This window comes from Camellia sinensis, chromosome 5, assembly GCF_055761805.1.
Source record: "Camellia sinensis isolate YWXY chromosome 5, ASM5576180v1, whole genome shotgun sequence".
Lineage (NCBI taxonomy): Eukaryota > Viridiplantae > Streptophyta > Magnoliopsida > Ericales > Theaceae > Camellia > Camellia sinensis.
The window spans coordinates 114,852,719-114,863,485 of record NC_138965.1 but is presented as its reverse complement, the minus strand read 5'-3'; the positions used below and the strand labels follow the sequence as shown (position 1 = coordinate 114,863,485).

The following is a 10,767-nucleotide window of genomic DNA, read 5'->3' as shown; positions in this document are numbered from 1 at the left end:
CAAGATTTATCAAATAAGATCTATTGACTATGAAATTCTTTAAAAAAAAAAATTATTACCGTTGAAATTGATGTAAACAATAACAGTAACATGTTAATCTGTTTGACAGTTATTCTGTTTGATAGTTACTCTATTTGACAGTAACATGTTATTTTATCTCATAGTAACATGTTATTTTGTGTGACAGTAACATGTTACTCTGATTCACAGTAACATGTTACTCTGGCAATATCGTTCAAGAAAAAAAAAAAAAAAAAAAAAAGATATTTTACTTTGTCCTTACTCAATTATGTGTTTTCTCCTCAAGGTATTTATGAAGCAAAATAAATTAGGCTGTCCTTTTCAATAAACAATGGCCAATAAAGGGGTTTTGACTAAATTTTTCAAGCCTTTTTTACTTCTTTCATACCTACTGTCGTACCCTTTTCAACTTCTCCCATATACTATGGTTAGTGATGAAATTGTTAAATTATTTTTATAAAAAATCTAAAAAAAATAATTTGTATATTAAAAAAATATCTAAAACAAATATAAATTCTTATTAAAAAATAACATGTTGCAATTGCAAAAAAAAAAAAAAAAATATTACACTGTGCATTTCATTATAATGCTCAAAAAATGTGCCAAGTATTTGTGTAAAGGTTTGACACATGTCCACTCTCAAATTATCAAGTGAATATAGATGAAATCAAAGAACTCAACTTTAATAGTTAACAAATACAAGAAGCCCGACTATTGAAACCAAATAACTATTAGTTAATAAAATTCAACAATTGAAAGGTTTCAAACTGCATATCTTTGTCTTATTAAATGTTTCTTTTTTTTTATTTATGCATTCATTGTAATATTGATAAAGAATTAAACGTGTGGATGAGTGAGCGACATTATAATTATACATTGAGATGTGATTGCGTTCTTTCTGTTTTCTTCTTTGGTGTGTTTGTGTGGCCTAAGAGCTTACCTAGGTTTTTTCGGTACACATGGAATGTGAGTTTAACTTGTTTATACTTTGCACACTGGAATAGAATTACTTATATTTTCTTTTTAGTTTTAGCTTGTTTACATCCTTAGGTGATTCAATATTTACCTAAGAAAAAGGTTGACCATGACTCTGAACACAGTCTGTTTTCTCTTTTCAGGGTTTTGATGAGGAGATAATTGTAAGAAGATACTGCTATAATTGGATATGGATCAACCAGAACAGACTCAGCACCAGCTGCCGGTTGTGGGAGTTGTAGCAGGTTCAGGTCAAATGGCCTACACTTCTCCACCCTACCATATGGTGGCGTCAGGCTCATCCACTGTCGATGTACATTCTCCAACTGAGCCTCCCGCCACCTTTTCTACTTCTCAGCACCAGCTTGCCTATCAACAAGCCCAGAACAACAGCAACTTCAAGTACTCTGGATCAACCAAATGCAAGAAATTGAGAGAACGACTGATTTCAAAAATCACAGCCTTCCACTTGCTCGTATCAAGAAAATAATGAAAGCTGATGAGGATGTTAGAATGATTTCAGCGGAGGCTCCAGTCGTATTCGCAAAGGCATGTGAGATGTTCATCTTGGAGTTGACTTTGCGCTCTTGGATCAACACGGAAGAGAATAAAAGGAGGAGAGGACCCTTGAGAAAAACGATATTGCTGCTGCCATTCAAGGACTGATGTCTTTGATTTCTTAGTTGACATTATACCCAGAGATGAATTGAAAGAAGAGGGACTTGGGGTCACCAAGGCCAGTATCCCTATGGTAGGTTCTCCAGCTGATTCTATTCCATTCTACTATGTACCGCCACAGCATCCAGTGGGACCGACAGGAATGATTATGGGAAAGCCAGTTGATCAAGCAGCACTGTGCGCTGGTCAACAACCTCAGCCCCCCATGGCATTCATGCCATGGCCTCAGACTCGCCAACAACAAACCCAGCAACAGCAAAGTGAATTGAGGGAATGTGTTGGCTGTGATTGGCGGAGACATGTATCTCTACTTTGGCTTCTTTTGGGTGCTTGGCTTTTATGTGCATTTGTTGCAAAAGTCAAAAATTGGCTTTTTTGTATTTAAAAACATTTGGGAAGTTGATTTTTAGCTACTGGTAAAATTACACTTCTATCTCTCATGGTTCAAAATGTACTGCATGTACTGCATAGGTGAAGTTGTAAATATTTTAAATTGATTGGGGATAATTTGGTCATTTTATTGTGATTTGACATCACAAACAAATATTAATAAAAAAAACCAAAAGTAAATTTTTACCAACATCCCATATCACTTGTCTAAAAAATCAAAAGCTTGATTAAAGGTCAAAAAGTTACTTTTTATCATCTTCTCAAAACACTCCTTTACCTTATTTGTAGGAAGTAATAGTGGTAGCTCAGAACCGAAGTCAAATGTTGTGACAATTGTATCAAGTTTGTTTGTTTGTTTGTTTTCTTTCCCGTGGCTTTAACGCCACAAAAAGGATTTGATGATTTCCCCGTTATGCCATCCATCCATCAGGGGGCGAAAAAAAAACCATTGTATGCTTGGTTTTGTTGGATACGCGTATTGTTGGTTTGCCACATTAGACCCATGATGGAGATGGTGATGCTCAGATGCTGCTGGAACTACTACGTTTGACAGGGTCGCAATTGGAATTGAACTAGGTTATGGTTGTGGACCAAGGTGGACTAGATATGGTGAAGTTTGGGGGAAAGCATCTCCACCGTTGCAACTGAACTAGGTTATGGGTGTGGACCAAGGTGCACTAGATATGGTGAAGTTTGGCATATAGTGGAAAGCATCACCACATAGCTACTTGCAGACGCACAATCGTGTGGCTTTTTCCCTCAATGATATCCAGTCTCAGTAATGCTTACTGTATTCAAAAAATATTTTAAAAAATACTCAAAATTTAATGTGTAGATTAAAATTTGAAATGTGTGATCTTCCACACACCAAGTTTACACCATAAATTCCGATTATGAGTACTTTTTTTTTTATTAATACGTAGCATTTCTAAAATTCAAATTGAACAAAAAAAATAAAATTAGAAAAAAATGGCCAGACTAGTCCGAACAAGAAACTGCAATGATGGGCAAGCAGCAACCCCACAGTATTCTGTTCTTCCGGAAGGAAACAAGTATACTCTGCATACACATCTTTTCTTAATCTACAAAAAAAAAAAAAAAAAAAAAAAAGGTTCATACCTCTTCATTTAATTATTCTCCAAAGAATGTTAAAACAAAACAAAACAAAATTGGAACCGATCAAAATTACACAAGAAACAGCCTCAATGAATGCAGAAAATTGGCATTCTGAAGAGGAAGGGCTACAAATTACGACCTTGTCATTTGAATAATTCTTGCGAGCTGCCTGCAGCTCACGCACCCCCATCCACTCACACTCGCACTTGAGAGTCAGTGGTAGAGTAAGAGTTTTTCAATCTCCCCACTATTCAGCAGCTCATCCTCTTTCTCTTTTTACTCCTTTTCTTCTTCAGTAGCCCTTTCTCTGCTAATGTCTTCAGTTTCTGCTCTTTCCGTGCTTTTGCTTTCTCCTCAAACCCATCATTCATCATCTTCATTGCTGCCACACGTCTGGCCTTGTAAACCTGTGAATTGCATGCAAAATCAAGAAAAATAAGTTCTCCACAGGTTTAATGCAGCACAAACAGTTACAGGTACATGCACTGACGCATCCTGACCCCACTAGATATTTCTACTTTTATGCAGACAACTAAATGATGATAACAGCTACCATACTGAGAAATATATCACTCTAACACGCTGCTCGAGTTCCATGGAAGCCTGTAAGCTGCAAATGAACCAAGCTGTTCATGAAAACTCGGCTCAAAACGAGCCGAGCTCGAGCTCGCATAAACTCGGCTCGTTTATCATTATTTAAATTATATAATAAATATATTATTTATATATTAAATAATATATAATATATTAATTATATTAAAATATATATATTAAATAATATAAATAATTTTTTTATTTAAACCAAACCAAACCAAGCCTTAAGTCCCATCAAATGAGATTGGCTACATGAATCTTTCTTCTCCACGCAGCCCTATCAAAGGCCATTTCATTAGTCAAATTAAGTAGATACACATCTCTATTTACAACGCTAACTAACGTTAATCTAGGCCTATCCCGTCCCCTAACACTTTCATCTACTGTTACAGTATCGCATCTCTTCACTACTGCTTCTGTTGGTCTCCGTTGAATATGACCAAACCATCTCAGTCGATTCTCTCTCAACTTATTTTCTATCAATCCTATTTCTACCCATTCCCGAATACACTCATTCCTAATTATGTCTTGTCTAGTTTTGACACACATCCACCTTAGCATTCTCGTCTCAACCACACTCATCTTATCTACATGTTGTTTCTTGGTTGCTCAACATTTTGTCTCATACAACATCGCTGGTCTAATAACTGTTCTATAGAACTTACCTTTTAAGTCTAATGGGTATTCGTTTATCGCACAGTACCCCAGACGCACATCTCCACTTACACCATTTTGCCTTAATTCTATGGGCCACACCTGCATCAATCTCCCCCGTTGTTGTGATAATCGACCCTAAATAACGAAAATGTTCACTCTTAGGCAATTCTTGATTCTCAATCTTCACTTCTCCTCTACTTCCATTGTTACTGTTAATCAATTTCCATTGTTACTAAATTTACTCTGTCTCAATTCTGCTTATCTGGAATCCTTTAGATTCAAGAGTTTTTCTCAAAATCTCCAACTTTGTATTAACTCATTCTCTAGTCTCATCCACTAGCACTATATCGTCTGCAAAAAGCATACACTATGGCACATCATCCTGGATATTTCTTGTCAGCTCATCCATAACTAAAGCAAAAAGATAAGAATTTAAGGTAGATCCTTGGTGTAACCCTACAGTGATAGAAAATTCATTTGTCTCTCCAGCAGGCGATCTAATAGTGGTTACCACTCCTTCATACATGTCCCTAATCACATCAATGTAACTTTTTGTCACCCCTTTCTTCGCTAACACCCACCATATTATATCTCGGGGTACTCTATCATATGCTTTCTCGAGCTGAGCTCGAGCTCAGCAAAGCTCGACTCGGCTTGGTTCGGTTCGGTTCGGTTTGTTTGCAGCCCTAGAAGCCTGAATGTAGAGAGTCAGTAGTTTTTCAATGTCTGAACTAGTGGCCCTTAGGTCCAAGTGGAAGCAGCAGGCATTTTAGTGCCAAATACTTGGCAAGGGCTTGAGCCTCATCAATAATCAATCCTATTCCCAACAAAAAAGAGTTGTGGTTTCCCTGTTCAGCATGATCAAATACTGAACTTTGGATCTGTTTTATTCATCAAGAAGGATTTGGGTGCAGGGAAACAATATCCCAACTAGACACATAGGATCCATCAGCTGAATATAATCTTCAGCAATTTTGTAGCATAAATTTGCATGGATACAGTACTCCATCATAAAACACAACTTTTTTTTTTCAATATGAAAATGATGGGAAAAAAATTAAACCACTCCAGTTATGCAGAGGCTGAAAATTTCACAAAAATACTAAATTTTGACATTTATTTGGTTGTCTAGTGAAGGAGATAGAAAATAATAAGTAAAAGAAGCACATGGCAGTCATGAATTCAAACCACAAGGAGTACACTAATGGTTATTTCATTCCCCCACTCCCTCTTGAGGGCACCCTACGGCTTAGACCATATAATTACCTAGTGCATGTGGGACAAGGGGACAACATATACCCAGGGAGGGGGATTAGCAGGGTGAAGCCTCGGACAACCTCGCAAGCAAATGAAAAACAGGGTAAAATAAGCATATAATGATACTGCCTTCTTTCAAAAAGTAAAATTTGATGAAGGTGACAATAAAGTAACTCTAGACCCATTTATTAATCAGAAATAAAATAAAAAATCCCTGCAAAAGCTTTATGCTGTTAAGGCACATCTAAAGTGATGAATGGCATTGTAAATGAAAGTAGTTAAACTAGCAACCAATAATTCAATGTAAACTTTACTGTTAAAATGATTAAATAAGTATATCCCAAAAGTCTTACCTTTGTAATGTCCACAAGCACCTCATTCTCATTATATTCGAATTTGTCCAATTGTTTTCCAAGAACAGCTTCTATTTCATGGATAAGATCTACATCATTCTGCAAAACAAGCAACAGAGTGAGCAAATTGAATAAATAATTATAGTTCCTAATATTTCTGAACTAGATACACAACATGTCTAAAAGGAACTCTAGATGTATTATTATTATGCAATACTAGAGAAAGAAAGAGTCACCACATACTGGCACACTATTCAACTGATCATTCATTTTATTTCTCAATCATAGAATGACTGCATCATGTAGTATTTTTTTTCTGTTTGTTATGACATTGTCACAACAAATAAATTAACACCATTCCATGCAGGTAGTGACAACATAAAGGAGGCTACTCAAATATAATAATAAGTCATTTGCAAGTCAAATTATACAGTTGAATTTTACATACTGTTGCCATTTTTGATGCAGTAACAATTGGTAATACTGTTGGTAATACTGAAGCGCGCGCGCGCACACGAAAAAAAAAAATTACAACTTCAAAATTACATCAAAGGGAATTTTACTTCTTACCTGGGAAACAAGGCTCACTGCCAGCCCTCCTCTGCCTGCTCTTGCAGTACGCCCCACACGATGAACATAGTCCCTCGGGTATCTACAGTAATAAATACATTTTACTGAAAGAAACATTAAACAAAAATTAAAAAGAACAAAGATTGGTTACAAATTATAACCTTGGGATGTCATAATTGATAACAAGATCAACTGTAGGAATATCCAAACCACGACTGGCAACATCAGTTGCAAGCAATACAGGAACTCGTCCAGATTTGAATCAATACAGTGCAGCAAGCTTCAGAGACTGGGATTTGAATGAACGCAATGCTGCAGCTTCCAAATCAAGCTCTTCAAGTAATAAACTTAGATGGTGACAACTCCTGCTCAAACAGCATAAAAATAAATGGTAATTTTCCAGGCCAACTAAATGAGTGTCAATAAAGAAAATATAAACAAGTTGATGTAAGATGGCTAATCCATTGTCTCACTTTCTCTCTCTTTGCACCAAGAAAATTGTTTATTTACTTGCTACTTGATTAGGCAATCTTGAGAATATTCTTAGGTGCTTCTGATATTTCGAACCATATTACAATCGCATTTATGTTTGATAGAATTTGGTCTCATGTGGGTTTTGTGACATGGTGCAATGGAAAATGTTATCCGCCCCCAGCCAGTGGCAACGGTTTGGGTAGCAAGACTGAATAATTTATTATGTATTATCCTTATCTCGTATGCAAACCCACTCACACTGCAAGTCTGAAAGACTACACCAACATGGGTAGCAAGACTGAACAATTTACTTTACAATACATATACAAAACAGTGAGTGCATAACCACCAAAGTTTTGTTTTTTAATTTTTTTTTCCTTTTGTTTTTCCTTCATGTTTTACAATATTAACAAAATTGATTAGAAATTATTCTGGGTAGGTGTGACCAGTGTATGCAATGCAGTCACGAACACTTTACTCGAAAAACTGGGAGAGACACGAAATAAGTTGTACCTGCATGTTGAAACAAAAATCATGGCAGATCGAATACTCACGTCTTCCATTTTGGACAAAATGTGTAGTAGACAAACATCCTTTACATTTTTAGGGACAAAAATGTAGTGCTGCTTGAGAGATTCAACTGTCTTGAAGCCCTCATATGCCTCATAGAAGTATGCCTTGTTTGCAGAAAGCTCAAGTAGTGTTTGTAGGTCGCTCGTCATTGTTGCAGAAAATAACAAAGTATGCCGATTTTTAGGCAAGCACTGAAACACCACTCTCAATTCCTCTTCAAAGCCAACATCCAGAACTCTGTCTGCTTCATCCAACACTAGGAACTAACTAAGACAATGAATGGTTAAATATGAGTTCATGGTATACATTGGTTAACAAATCAAGGGTATAGAAAAAGGAAGGATTAGAGTGAGTGTTTGTTCCATATATATCAAAAAGCTACCAAATTTTAACTCCAAAAAAAACAGAGTAAAGTGATTAACCTTGGTTTTAGAGAAGACAGCAAAAATATCAGGATTCTGCTGAATAGGAACCTTAATCCTCCCGGGAGTGGCAATTACGACATGAGGGAGCTTTATCAGGGTCTGAGCCTGGTTAATCATGTCCATGCCGCCAACTACGACGGCGCATCGCAAGTTCAAGCAGGACCCTAGGGCACGAAATGGTCGGCCAGCTGGTAGGCGAGCTTGCGGGTGGGTGTGAAGACCAGTGCAAAGACTCCGTAAGGATCCTGGGCGAGGCGGTGGAGTATGGGAAGTGCAAAGGCGGCAGTTTTGCCACTGCCGGTCTCGGCAAGACCCAAGACGTCCTGCCCGGAGAGAATTTGGGGAATGCAGTGGTGTTGGACAGGGGTTGGTTTCTTCATCCCCACTTCTTTGCAGGTTTCCACTGCCCATTCGGCAAGACCCACGTCGCCGAAAGAGAGATGATTATGCTTAGGGTTAGGGTTGGTGTTTGTTTCTCTTTCTTACTCTTTCGAGGAGCTGTGGGTGGTTAGGGTTAGGGTTCGGGTTCTTGGCGGGTGGTTGTTTAGGGGGTTTTGATTTTCCGGGAAAATAATGGGAAATTCTCATCGATTAGGGTTTCTTCGTCATCCTCCATATTTTTTAGTTGCGAGGTTTATGAATTATTGTGATTATGATTTGAGATTGTTTCATTTTTCTATGTATATTTTGTCACGGTTTTCAATCACTTTTCACACTATTTTTATTATCACGCGTACCTTCGTACTATCTAAATTAAGAGTGGTTTAAAATGATTTAAATAAGTGTATTTTTTATCTTTTTATAAAAAGATATGCAGAAAAATAGAGAGGTGATGTGATAAAAAAAAAGATAAAAAGAAAAAAAGATAAATTATTTTAGATTGCCAAATTTTGCCTTATTATCAATTTTGCCTCTATCTCAAATTTGAAACAGAAAACGTTAAAATTTTAGCCCTAAATTTTAAAATAAAGATACGAACTCACCATTTCCTACGAGCAAACCATCACCACCAACCACCACTTCAGGCCCTTCTATCTCCTTCCTCATAACTCCGTTTTGCCTCATTTTTACGTCATTGGATTCAACTCACGGTCCAGTTTTCGTATCACATCTCACACGTTTTGTTCTTCCTCTTTTTGCATGCTATCAGAACTCCGAAAATTGATAAAAAAAAAAATAAGACTTTTCTTCTCGTTATTGACTTTTCTTCGAGCCATTTTTCGGACTTCATATCTTTCTCGATTTTTGATGATTCTACTTTATTCTTTCGCCATTCTCTTCACCTCACTTCCTACTTCGCTCTACACTACCTCACTTTCTCATTTCTTCATGTAATGGGCGATTTGGGTATGCCAAAAGTTGTTTAAAAACTAATTTCGAAAATTCCGAAACATTCATCATTTGTTTCTTTCTCCTCCATTTTCTTCATTCTACTTTTTCTTCTTCACTTATAACATGATGTAGAGCATGGTTCTAAGGGGTAACTGACCACTCGAACCACCAACTTCATCAAATTCTCTAACATCAACACCTGAACCACCAACTTCACCAACCCGAACAAAACACACAAAACGTGACTTTCATCGTACAACCCACCGAAGACTTGTCATCACAAAGATTTGTTGCAAATGAGGACCTAGTTTTTGTTGTGATTGTATTGTATGAAATTGGTATTATTGATTTAAAAGTGATGTTGTAATTGAAAGTCATGTATTTGTATTCAAGCTTTGAGAAAACTATTTTCTCTTTCATCTATATATAATTATATATGTTTTTTTTTTACTGCAATTTTTTTTTTCTAATTTAAAATGGTGATTGGCTTGTTCATATATTTATTGACAATAGAGATAGTGATAAATTTTCAGTTGAAATTATAAAAAATATGACATGTTCCATAGTTTTAACCCACACGGGTAGCTCAATGATTAATAGTATTGAATGTGGTTTTCTAATAATAGATAATTTCTTGAGGTCTCTTGGTCCAGTTTCATGAGGTGCAACACATTCGGACTTATTCCCTGGTTGTATAAGATTTGGAGCACGTTTGGTATGTTGAAAATTGGAATGGAATGCCAACGCCTATTTTAGTTTTGTATTATCTTCTCATCACCACCCGAACCACCAACTTCACTACTACCATGAGCATCACCATCACCACCACCTTTCAAACACCAAACCCACCTCTTTTACAAGCAACTTCCATTACTACTACCTTCAAACTCCACGACCACCATCCTTGCAAGCGTCGTCGCCATCGCTGTCGCTAGACCGCAACCACCACCATCACCAACCCCGTTACCACCTAGAACTATGTTTCACATCATTTTATAAGTAAAGAAGAAGAATGATGAAGATGGAGACGAAAGAAACAAAAGATGAATGTTTTGAAATTTTCAAAATTAGTTTTCGGACAATTTTCGGCATGCCAAAACCGCCCATTACACGAAGAAGTGAGAAAGCGAGGTAATGTAGGGCGAAGTAGAAAGTGAGGTGAGGAGAATGACGAAAGAATGAAGTAGAACCGTTAAGAATTGAGAAAGATATGAAGTTCGAAAAATGGCTCCAAGAAAAGTCTTATTTTTTTATCAACTTTCGGAGCTCCAATAACATGTAAAAAGAGGAAGAACGAGATGTGTGAGATGTGATATGAAAACTAGACCATGAGTTGAATTCAACGACGTAAA

General features: G+C 36.7%; 2 pseudogenes across 1 annotated transcript; one reads left to right on the top strand and one right to left on the bottom strand.

Moving 5' to 3' along the window:
- The first annotated feature begins 1,172 nt into the window (after positions 1-1,172).
- Positions 1,173-2,717, top strand: LOC114276528 (nuclear transcription factor Y subunit C-4-like; annotated as a pseudogene).
- Positions 2,718-3,136: 419 nt separating this feature from the next.
- On the bottom strand, positions 3,137-9,148 carry LOC114276527 (DEAD-box ATP-dependent RNA helicase 36-like; annotated as a pseudogene). Its single transcript, XR_014331169.1, has 7 exons — positions 9,059-9,148; positions 8,081-8,568; positions 7,599-7,921; positions 6,773-6,976; positions 6,612-6,693; positions 6,042-6,140; positions 3,137-3,587 (listed from the first exon to the last, which is right to left on the bottom strand). The product of XR_014331169.1 is annotated as a DEAD-box ATP-dependent RNA helicase 36-like (transcript).
- Between the last annotated feature and the right edge of the window lie 1,619 nt (positions 9,149-10,767).